Consider the following 9,344-nt stretch of genomic DNA (forward strand, 5'->3'; position numbering starts at 1 on the left):
ATCAAATATCATTGAAACATGGGTACTTTTTTTTAACCAATGCATCACTAATTACATATATTTTAATGAAAATATCGACAGTGTTTTGATATTTTCACTCTTTTCCAAAATCATAATCAACAAATTTTCTAATTTGTTTTTTAAAATCTATTGGAAGTGTCTCAACTTTTTAATTGAAATATATATATTTTTTTTAATAAAAAATTATTATATAGAATATTTTCTAAATTCATATAGTATTGTAATTAGATTTTTTATAGAATAAAGAAAGGGAATAGATTAATTAGTGAGATCTGCATATAATTTAATAATTAATTAGTTAACTAATATTAGATTAACTCGGACTCAAATTATTTGGCCAGCAGAGTCATGGGAGCCTTAAAAGATAAGCTAAGAGCAAAAGGGATGCATACAACAAAACCAAAACTGTGGTATTCCCTTCAAGGATCTCATGTCCACCATCATTACTCTAAAAAGCATTGAAATTTTGGAGATCAGGAGAGGATTCAATCAACTGGTAAAGCAGTTTCCCATATGAAGTTGGTAATTATGAGCAAGAGAAATTTTTCAATGGAAGAAGAATTGGACTGGAAGTAAGTATTTGAAGTCATCAACATCATGACAAAGTTGTTGGTAATTGGTAACTGTGGGGCTGAGTGAAACATTAGATTAAATTCCAACCTCTTATTTCGTCTACAAGAAACCTTGGGCTAACTAGTAGATGGGTTTAATTGCATGGTCCAAACTAAGATTAAAATAAGAATGCAAGCTCCGTGTCCACAACACGCTTTCTAACTACCGATATACGAAACCATCGGGTGGTTTTCTATGTTTTGAATCTTCCAAAAGCTTGAAAGACTTTTGGTGAAGTTGCCAAAAGTTCTATATAGATAGAGTTCACAGCTGGTTTTAAATTTTCTAAACACCTAGAAAATACACTTTTTGCAGCAAGTGCTTGCCAATTTTCCAATACCTGTAAAGGTGAGAATATGATGTTTACCTGCCACCTTGAAATTTATAACCATAGTGTAGCAACCTTGTTTGTACTATTAGAACAAGAAAATGCAACCATACTAACAAAGAAAACACTATTAGAACAAACATATCTATTCAACTGAAGTTCATGATATATGGAACTTCCAGGATTACAAAGACGAGTAGGTGCGTATATACTGTCTTAGGGATGTGTAGTTTCAGAAGGTTGAGCTAAAGGGGAAAGGACAAGGGGGCACAGGAACTTCAACAACTCCTTGAAGCATCAATATGACCATTCCCATGGAGGGCCTCAAAGAAGGGTCCTCTTGAATGCACCAAATGGCAACCATCACTACCCTCTCTAGCATCCCCATGTCTTTTCCTGCTTCATCATCATTCTTCACTAGCTTATCCAATCTGTGCCCTCTATAGCAATCATAAGCCCAGTCAGCAAGTATTGCTTCCTCCTCATTTTCCGGCTGTGAATGTACGCTCTTCCTGCAACTGATGATCTCCAGTAACATAACCCCATAACTATAAACATCCACTTTCGCCGTAATCGGCTTGCTCCTGAACCATTCTGGTGCAACGTATCCTTTGGTCCCTCTGATGGTTGTAAGGGTCCGAGTATGATCTCTCATCAGAAGCTTTGCTAGTCCGAAGTCTGAAATCCTAGGTGTAAGGTACTCATCAAGGAGGATGTTTTCAGGCTTTATATCACAATGGATGATGGGGTGCTGCACTCTTCGTGTAAATACATTAGCCCTTTTGCAATCCCAAAGGCTATCTGGAGTCTCTGGCTCCATTCAGGTGTAGATATTCCAAACAAGAAGTCTGCTAAAGATCCATTGTTCATGTGCTCGTATACCAGAAGCCGGTGCACACCCTCATCACAATAGCCAAGCAAACCGACTAAATTCCTATGGTGGGTCTGCCCAATCACAGTGACTTCTGTTTTGAATTCCTTCTCGCCTTCCTGTACCACCTTATCTAACTTCTTGACTGCCACAAATCTCCCAGCATCTGATGCCAAAACCCCTTTATAAACTGTTCCAAAAGCTCCCCTGCCCAATTTCTCCTTGAATCCACCGGTTGCCTCTTCAAGCTCTTTGTATGAATAAGTTCTCACACTGGTGGTCGGGAATTTGCTTGAAACGGACTGGATATTCATCAGTTTCTTCTTGTAGAAGAAGAGAGCAGCCGCAGGGATTGCTAACAACAGAAAGAGATTAAAGAACACAGAGCTGCCAAGGAGTACTGACCCAACAAGGATCAAGGTAGACTTGTCTGGGCATCTCTCTATAGTATCATTTTTAATCCGTACCTTGATGAGAGCAGTTGAGTACTCGAAGACATTTTGTGTAGGTTCGTGTCTTCCATTTGAGAGAGGAAACTTCTTCTTCCAACACTGATTGTTAGTGTTATAGATAGCAACCACACAGAGGCAATCATCTTTGCAAGACTGTTTACACTTCTCCTTGTTGAATTCAGGTCCCTTCTGAAGCTGATAATCAGATAATGGCCAGTTGACACCTTTTAATTCACTGAAATCTACTGCATCCTTGTTTGCTTTCCATCCATCAACAGCTGTTTGGCAGCTGGGCAATTCAAAATTCGGTTTACAGCCTTGTTTTCTGTCAAGAGGATCCAAATGAGAGTACCCATCTGGGCATAGACAATCAGGCATCCCCCTTCCATCAATGGAACAATAGCTGTTGAACCCACAAATTCCACTGCCAAGATTACTTGGGGTCACGGTACAAATGTTATCGGGAATGTTTTTCACAACAGACCAAGAAGTACTGCTGTTGTCACGATTATATAGCCTGAAAACACCGTCCTGGTCAAGCGTTGCCCGGTAATAGTAATCTCCCGTCAAGCTACTTCCGGAGGTGATGTTAACAGTACCTCCATTCCTTAGAAGAACATAGATGCTACCTGACTCATCAAAAATCACCCGTTGGCCAGAATTGCTGCTATTTGCAGTATCATTGGTGTTGCTTGAATAATAAACATCATATGCTTTACCAGATTCTGGGTCCAAGGTATTAAGTACGAGATTGCCTCCAGCTTCCATTTGAAGTTGGAACCTCCCCTTTGAGTAGCTGCTGTTTGACTGCTGAGAATACATGGTGCCACCGATTTCCAGTGTTTGAGTTGGCAAGATGGTGTTGGCTGGATTCTGGAAGCTCTGCCACACTGTAAGATTTTGATTCCTATTTTCAAGAACAAAGTTACCAGTATCAAGCATGGCAGCATGAGTGACCGCGGTAACAGAGTTCTGAGGTCTCCATATCTCTTTGCCTTGTGGATCACTTAGTATGAACTGGCCATCAGAGGTAAGTTCAAGTTTGGATCCTTTAGGAGCCGGGTTATCTCCATTTGCATACCAAACTACGGTTTTTTCCGGTATTTTTTCGAACCAGATAGCAAGCAAGAAGAGACTTTGACTGCCAAGGCGGTAAAACCCAAACGCAAATTCACCAGAAGGTGATACACATCTAGGCGAGTCGTTGGAGGCGGTAATGTCAAGATCAGTGCAATATTGAGAAAAAACTAAAGATGGAAGGACAAGAAGAAGCAAGAACCTTGCAGCCATTGCAGAAGAGCCTTGGTACTTCCCTTCAAACCGGAGAAAGTTTGTAGAGCATATAACAGTATTCACATGGGATTGTGAGACTGGAAAAAAGTAGCATGCACAAGGTCAATGCGGTCGTATTGGGTGAGCGGTGAAATTAATTTCGTGTGTGAAACATCTTCCTAATTCATTTCAAAGGTCATTGCTGACACGTTTTCCAAGCTTTGAATCTTTGAAAAACTAGTTATGACCAACCACATGTGTGATTGGCTTGTTCCTGAACAACTCTGGTGCGATGTACCCTTTCGTCCCTCTGATGGCTGTAAGAGTCTGAGATTGATAAATCATCAGAAGCTTTGCCAATCCAAAACGTGAAATCCAAAATTTTGGGGCTTGATGTCACAATGGATGATCTGTGTGGTACACTCCTCATGCAAGTACGTGATATCCCAAATGCCATCTGGATTCTTTTTTTCCTGTCAGGCATTAAACTTCCGAAGAGGAAGCAAACAGCCAAACAGAAGGAGTTGTCTTTCCCCTGCCATTCACCCCAGTTGAAAAAAAGATTTAAAAAAAAAAATTAATTTCACTTACAATTACCCCTACTAACTAAAAAATTCGACCCAAGGGAGGTGAAAAAAATAAAAAAATAAAAAATGTATTTAATAAAATTTTAAACCAATGAAATTGACAGTATTTTAAACCAATAAAAGAAGTTACAAACAATGTAAGAGAAAGTATGAATAATATAAGAGAAGGTATGAATAATGCAAGAAATTGTATGAATAATGTAAAATAGGGTATGACGGATGGTATGAACAATGCAAAAAATGATACAAATAATGTAAAACAAGGTATGAACAATATGAGAAATGGTATGAATAAGAAGCCTCTTCTCATTATTATTGTTGAGGACAAAGTAAGGTGTAAATAAAAATTGATGAACATACTGCAAATATGGTGGGTAAGGAGCAGTGAGTAGACCAAACTGCTTTGAATTTCATCACAAAAGTGTTGAGTTTGCATACAAATAAATTTATGATACAAAATATAAACATAAAATAGTTAACAACATTAATTATGTAATAAAATTAATACGAAGTTGGTTTATCCTTGTATTTATTTCTACATCTAGTAATTCTTGTCTAGGTCCTAAAGTCATAAAGTCTTCTCGATTTGCATGCTTATATTGAACATTAACAAGAACTACAAAATATAAGTATTTAATAAGCATCACTTTTAAAACATGACATGGATAAAGTATATCCAAAATAATTAGTTTATACATTTTTGGTCCAATGAAACATCAAATGAATGTGAATCCTCCACATTTAACAAAAATGCACATGATATTAGTCATTCAATAAAGGAATTCTTAAAAAAAAAATTAAAAAAATTAAAAATTAAAAATTAAAAAAAAAAAAAAAACTAAAAGATAGTCAAACCCATAGATAAAGAGAGAGTTGTCCTTGATTTTATCCTATATTCTGTCCTATGTATTGTTTGGATGCCAACTAAAAAAATGAAGAAAAAATAGATAATTTAATGAAAAGTTATTAAATAATTTAAGAAGGAAAAAGAAAATAAAGGAGAGTTGAAAAAATGAATTGTTTAATGGATTTCAAATTTTATTTTATTTTTTTTCATTTTACACATCTGGTTGGAGTGTTGCATCTCATATTGAAAGCATGGAATTAAAAAGGAAAGAAGAAAGACTTAAAATAGAAAGCAAGTTAGATGAGAAGAGTTAGTTAGAAAAGTTGTTATTTCAGTTTATTTTTGCTCTGTTATTGTGTCATTGATGTATTATAAATAGGACTCAAGTCTAATGTAATTTTTCAGTTTTTTCTGCAATCCATTTTCTTTTGCGTCCTCTGTTTCTTGGTGTTTTTCATCAGTTTCAGATTCTTCTGATTCTCAACATGGTATCAGAGCAAAACCCTAAAGCTTTCGCAACCTAAATTGATCAATTTCTTCTTAACTTCTGCCTTGCGAAATTCTGCTCTGGAATTCTTGCAGTGATCGTCTTCCAGCTTCTTGCATTTTCTTGAATAAATTCTTGAAAATAAGTTTTGGTGATTCTCCTCTTGTCAATCCCTCTCCTGTGCATCCTTCTTCATCTAATTCTTTTAATTAACCTCCTATCAATCCTTCAGATGACTCATCGAGTCCGTATTACCTACATCCAAGCGACAATCCTGGTGCTTTGTTAGTATTAGAAATCTTCAATGGAGAAAACTATGTTGCATGGAGTCGTTCGATAGTCATTGCATTGACAGTAAAAAACAAGGTACAATTTATAGATGGTTCAATTGTTTCTCCCTCTATTGATCAGCTTGTTAAACACACAGCATGGTTAAGGGCAAATAATCTGGTTCTTTCTTGGTTGATGAATTCCATTTCAAAAGAAATACGAAATAGCTTGCTGTTTGTGGTATCTGCTGTTGATCTTTGGAATGAGCTTAAAGTCAGATATCTCAGGAGTGATGGACCAAGGGTTTTCCAACTTGAGAAATCTTTGAGTTGCATCAGTCAAGGTGCTTTGTCTGTTACTGAATATTTCAATACCTTTAAGACCTTTTGGGATGAGTACATTAGCTATAGGCCATTTCCAACATGCACTTGTGGCAAGATGGCAACATGCACTTGTGAACTTTTCAACTTTCTACAAATCAGACAGCAATCTGATTATGTACTCAAATTCTTGGTGGGGCTAAATGATTCTTATGCCTCTATCAGAAGCCAATTGCTGCTAATGGTTCCATTACCAAACTTGTCCAAGGTTTTCTCTCTACTGCTTCAAGAAGAAAGTCAGAGGCAACTCACAAATTCTGCTACATATAATGAGACTCATGCTTTGATGGCAAAGCAATCCAATCAGCAGAATTACTAGCCACAATCTTTCAAGGACAAACCAAAGAAATCTGCCCTACACTATACTCATTGTGGCTATAATGGTCACATAGTGGACAAATGTTTTCAACTTCATGGTTATCCCCCTGGCTAGAATGGACCAAAGGGAAAAAAGAAATATGGCTTCTGCTCATGCTGCCATTACTACTCCAGAGGTTCCCAATCAAAATAGCAATGAGCAACAAAAGTTTTGTTTCACTCTAAAGGAATTTCATAAACTAATGGTGCTTGCAAATTCAGTTCAACCCAATTCTTCCAATCAGAATAATGTCCAACCAGCTGTTAACCTTGTCACTACCTCTCACTTTTCTGGTAAAGTTCAACCTACCCTTAAACCAATTTTTTCTTGTAATTCTATTACTTCTAAGTTCAGCTTCATATTGGCTTCTTGATACGGGTGCAACAGACCATATGATTTGTTCACCACTTTTATACCATTCTACACCTAAACCAATTAATGCATCCATCAATCTTCCTAATGGTACTACAATTCCAGCCACACACATTGGTACTGTATGTCTCTCAGATTCCTTATTTTTACATAATGTCTTGTGTGTTCCTCATTTTTCATTCAATCTATTATTTGTTTCCAAACTCACTAAACAATCTAATCTTTCTATTACCTTTACTACTTCTCATTGCCTTTTACAGGACCAGTCAATGGAGAAGATGATTAGGATTGCTCTTGAAAAAAAAGGACTTTACCATCTGATTCTAGCTTCATCACAAGCTAAAACCTGCAATTCATTTCAATTTAATTCTGCTCCTCTTGCTTTGTCCTCTATCCACAAACACTTAGATATATGGCATTGTAGATTAGGACATGTATCTAGTTCAAGATTCCATTCCCTCAAACAGATTGACTCTGCTATCACTTTTGATCATGCAAATGTTTGTGACATATGTCCTTTAGCAAAGCAAAGAAGGCTTCCTTTTTCTGTATCACAGAGTAATTCTAATAAAAGTTTTGATTTGATCCATTGTGATATATGGGGTCCCTTTGGCACTACTTCTTATTCTGGTTTTCGATATTTTTTAACTATAGTCGATGACTTCACAAGGTGTACTTGGGTATACATGATTAAAGCTAAATCAGAAGTGCCATCTTTAATAAAAACTTTCTGTAAAATGGTAGCAAACCAATTTTCTTCTTCTGTCAAAGCTATAAGGTCTAATAATGGACCAGAATTCTTACTTACAAAATTTTATCATAAATATGGTATTTTTCATCAAAGAAGTTGTGTTGAAACTCCTCAACAAAATGGTGTTGTGGAGAGAAAACATCAACATCTACTAAGCACTGCTAGAGCCTTAATGTTTCAAGCAAATCTACCATTAATTTTTTGGAGTAACTGTGTGCTTACTGCTGCCCACATAATCACTAGAATTCCCACTCCTCTACTTCAAAATAAAACCCCTTTTGAAATGCTTTTTAACAAAACACCTAACCTTTCTCATTTAAGAGTTTTTGGCTGCCTTTGTTTTGCATCCACTTTAACTAGTCACAGACAAAAATTTGATTCACAAGCCACAAAGTGCATCTTCCTAGGATATCCTTCTGATATTAAGGGTTATAAACTCATGGATCTAAACACCAATAAGATCCTTGTTTCTCGGAATGTCATATTCCATGAAACAATTTTTCCTTTCCAAGTGTTGCCCCAACATCCTGAAACTCATTCCTTTATGTTTTCCCTTTCACAATCCTTTTCAAATTCACCTTCTACCACCTCCTTCTTCAATTCCTATCACAATGTGGGATCTGCATCACCACCTAATAATTCTCCTTCTCTCTCTGAACCTCCTGTCCTTCTTGAATCCAACTCACCTACATTTCCCTCTCCATCCCATCTGGATTCAACTGACCCTGAAGTCTTACAGCTTAGAAAATCAACCAGAATTAAACAAAAACCTTCATATCTGCAAGACTATTATTGTGGTAATGTCTCTTCTTCTCAAAATGCAACTCATGCATCTACTTTAATTGATTGTTCTCCCATTAAAGGTAATTTCTATTCTCTTCACCCTTTTCTTTCTACTAGTAGACTGTCTACATCCCATAAAGCTTTTCTCACCTCTATCACAAACTCTCTAGAACCCAAATCATACACCCAAGCTTCTCGCCTCCTTGAATGGCAAGCTACCATGCAACATGAACTTACTGCTTTGGAGTTAAATAAAACTTGGGAGCTTGTTACTCTTCCCAAAAATAAAAGGACTATTGGTTGTAAATGGGTATTCAAAGTGAAATATAAAGCTGATGGAACTATAGAAAGACATAAAGCTAGATTGGTGGCAAAAGGGTATACTCAGCAAGAAGACCTCAATTTCTTTGATACTTTCTCTCTTGTGGCCAAGATTACATCCATTCGCTTACTACTTGCTGTGGCTGCCGTCAAACAGTGGCATCTTCATCAACTAAATGTCAATAATGCATTTTTGCATGGTGATTTACATGAAGAGGTATACATGGAATTGCCTCCTGGGTTGGCTGTCCAAGGTGAACAGAAAGTTTGTCGTCTTTTAAAGAGCCTCTATGGCTTGAAGCAAGCTTCCAGGCAATGGTATGCCAAACTATCCCAGGCTCTTATTTCCTATGGATTTATTCAAGGTAATTCTAATTGTTCTCTGTTCATTAAGAAATCTGAAAGTTCTTTTATGGCCTTATTAGTCTATGTGGATGATGTGCTATTGGCAAGTGATAACATTCTGGAAATTGAAAGGTTGAAGACCTTTTTAGATGCCAAGTTCACTATTAAAGACTTAGGCCCACTAAAATACTTTCTTGGCTTGGAAGTTGCAAGGTCCAAGACTGGTATCTCCTTATGCCAACGAAAGTATATACTTGACATACTTGAAGACACTGGTTTAACTGGAT

General features: G+C 36.7%; 1 pseudogene; it reads right to left on the minus strand.

Annotated features, from left to right (window-relative positions):
• Window positions 1-995: 995 nt before the first annotated feature.
• On the minus strand, window positions 996-3,587 carry LOC117928673 (annotated as a pseudogene).
• Window positions 3,588-9,344: the final 5,757 nt, after the last annotated feature.

Source organism: Vitis riparia, chromosome 13, assembly GCF_004353265.1.
Source record: "Vitis riparia cultivar Riparia Gloire de Montpellier isolate 1030 chromosome 13, EGFV_Vit.rip_1.0, whole genome shotgun sequence".
Classification (NCBI taxonomy): Eukaryota; Viridiplantae; Streptophyta; class Magnoliopsida; order Vitales; family Vitaceae; genus Vitis; species Vitis riparia.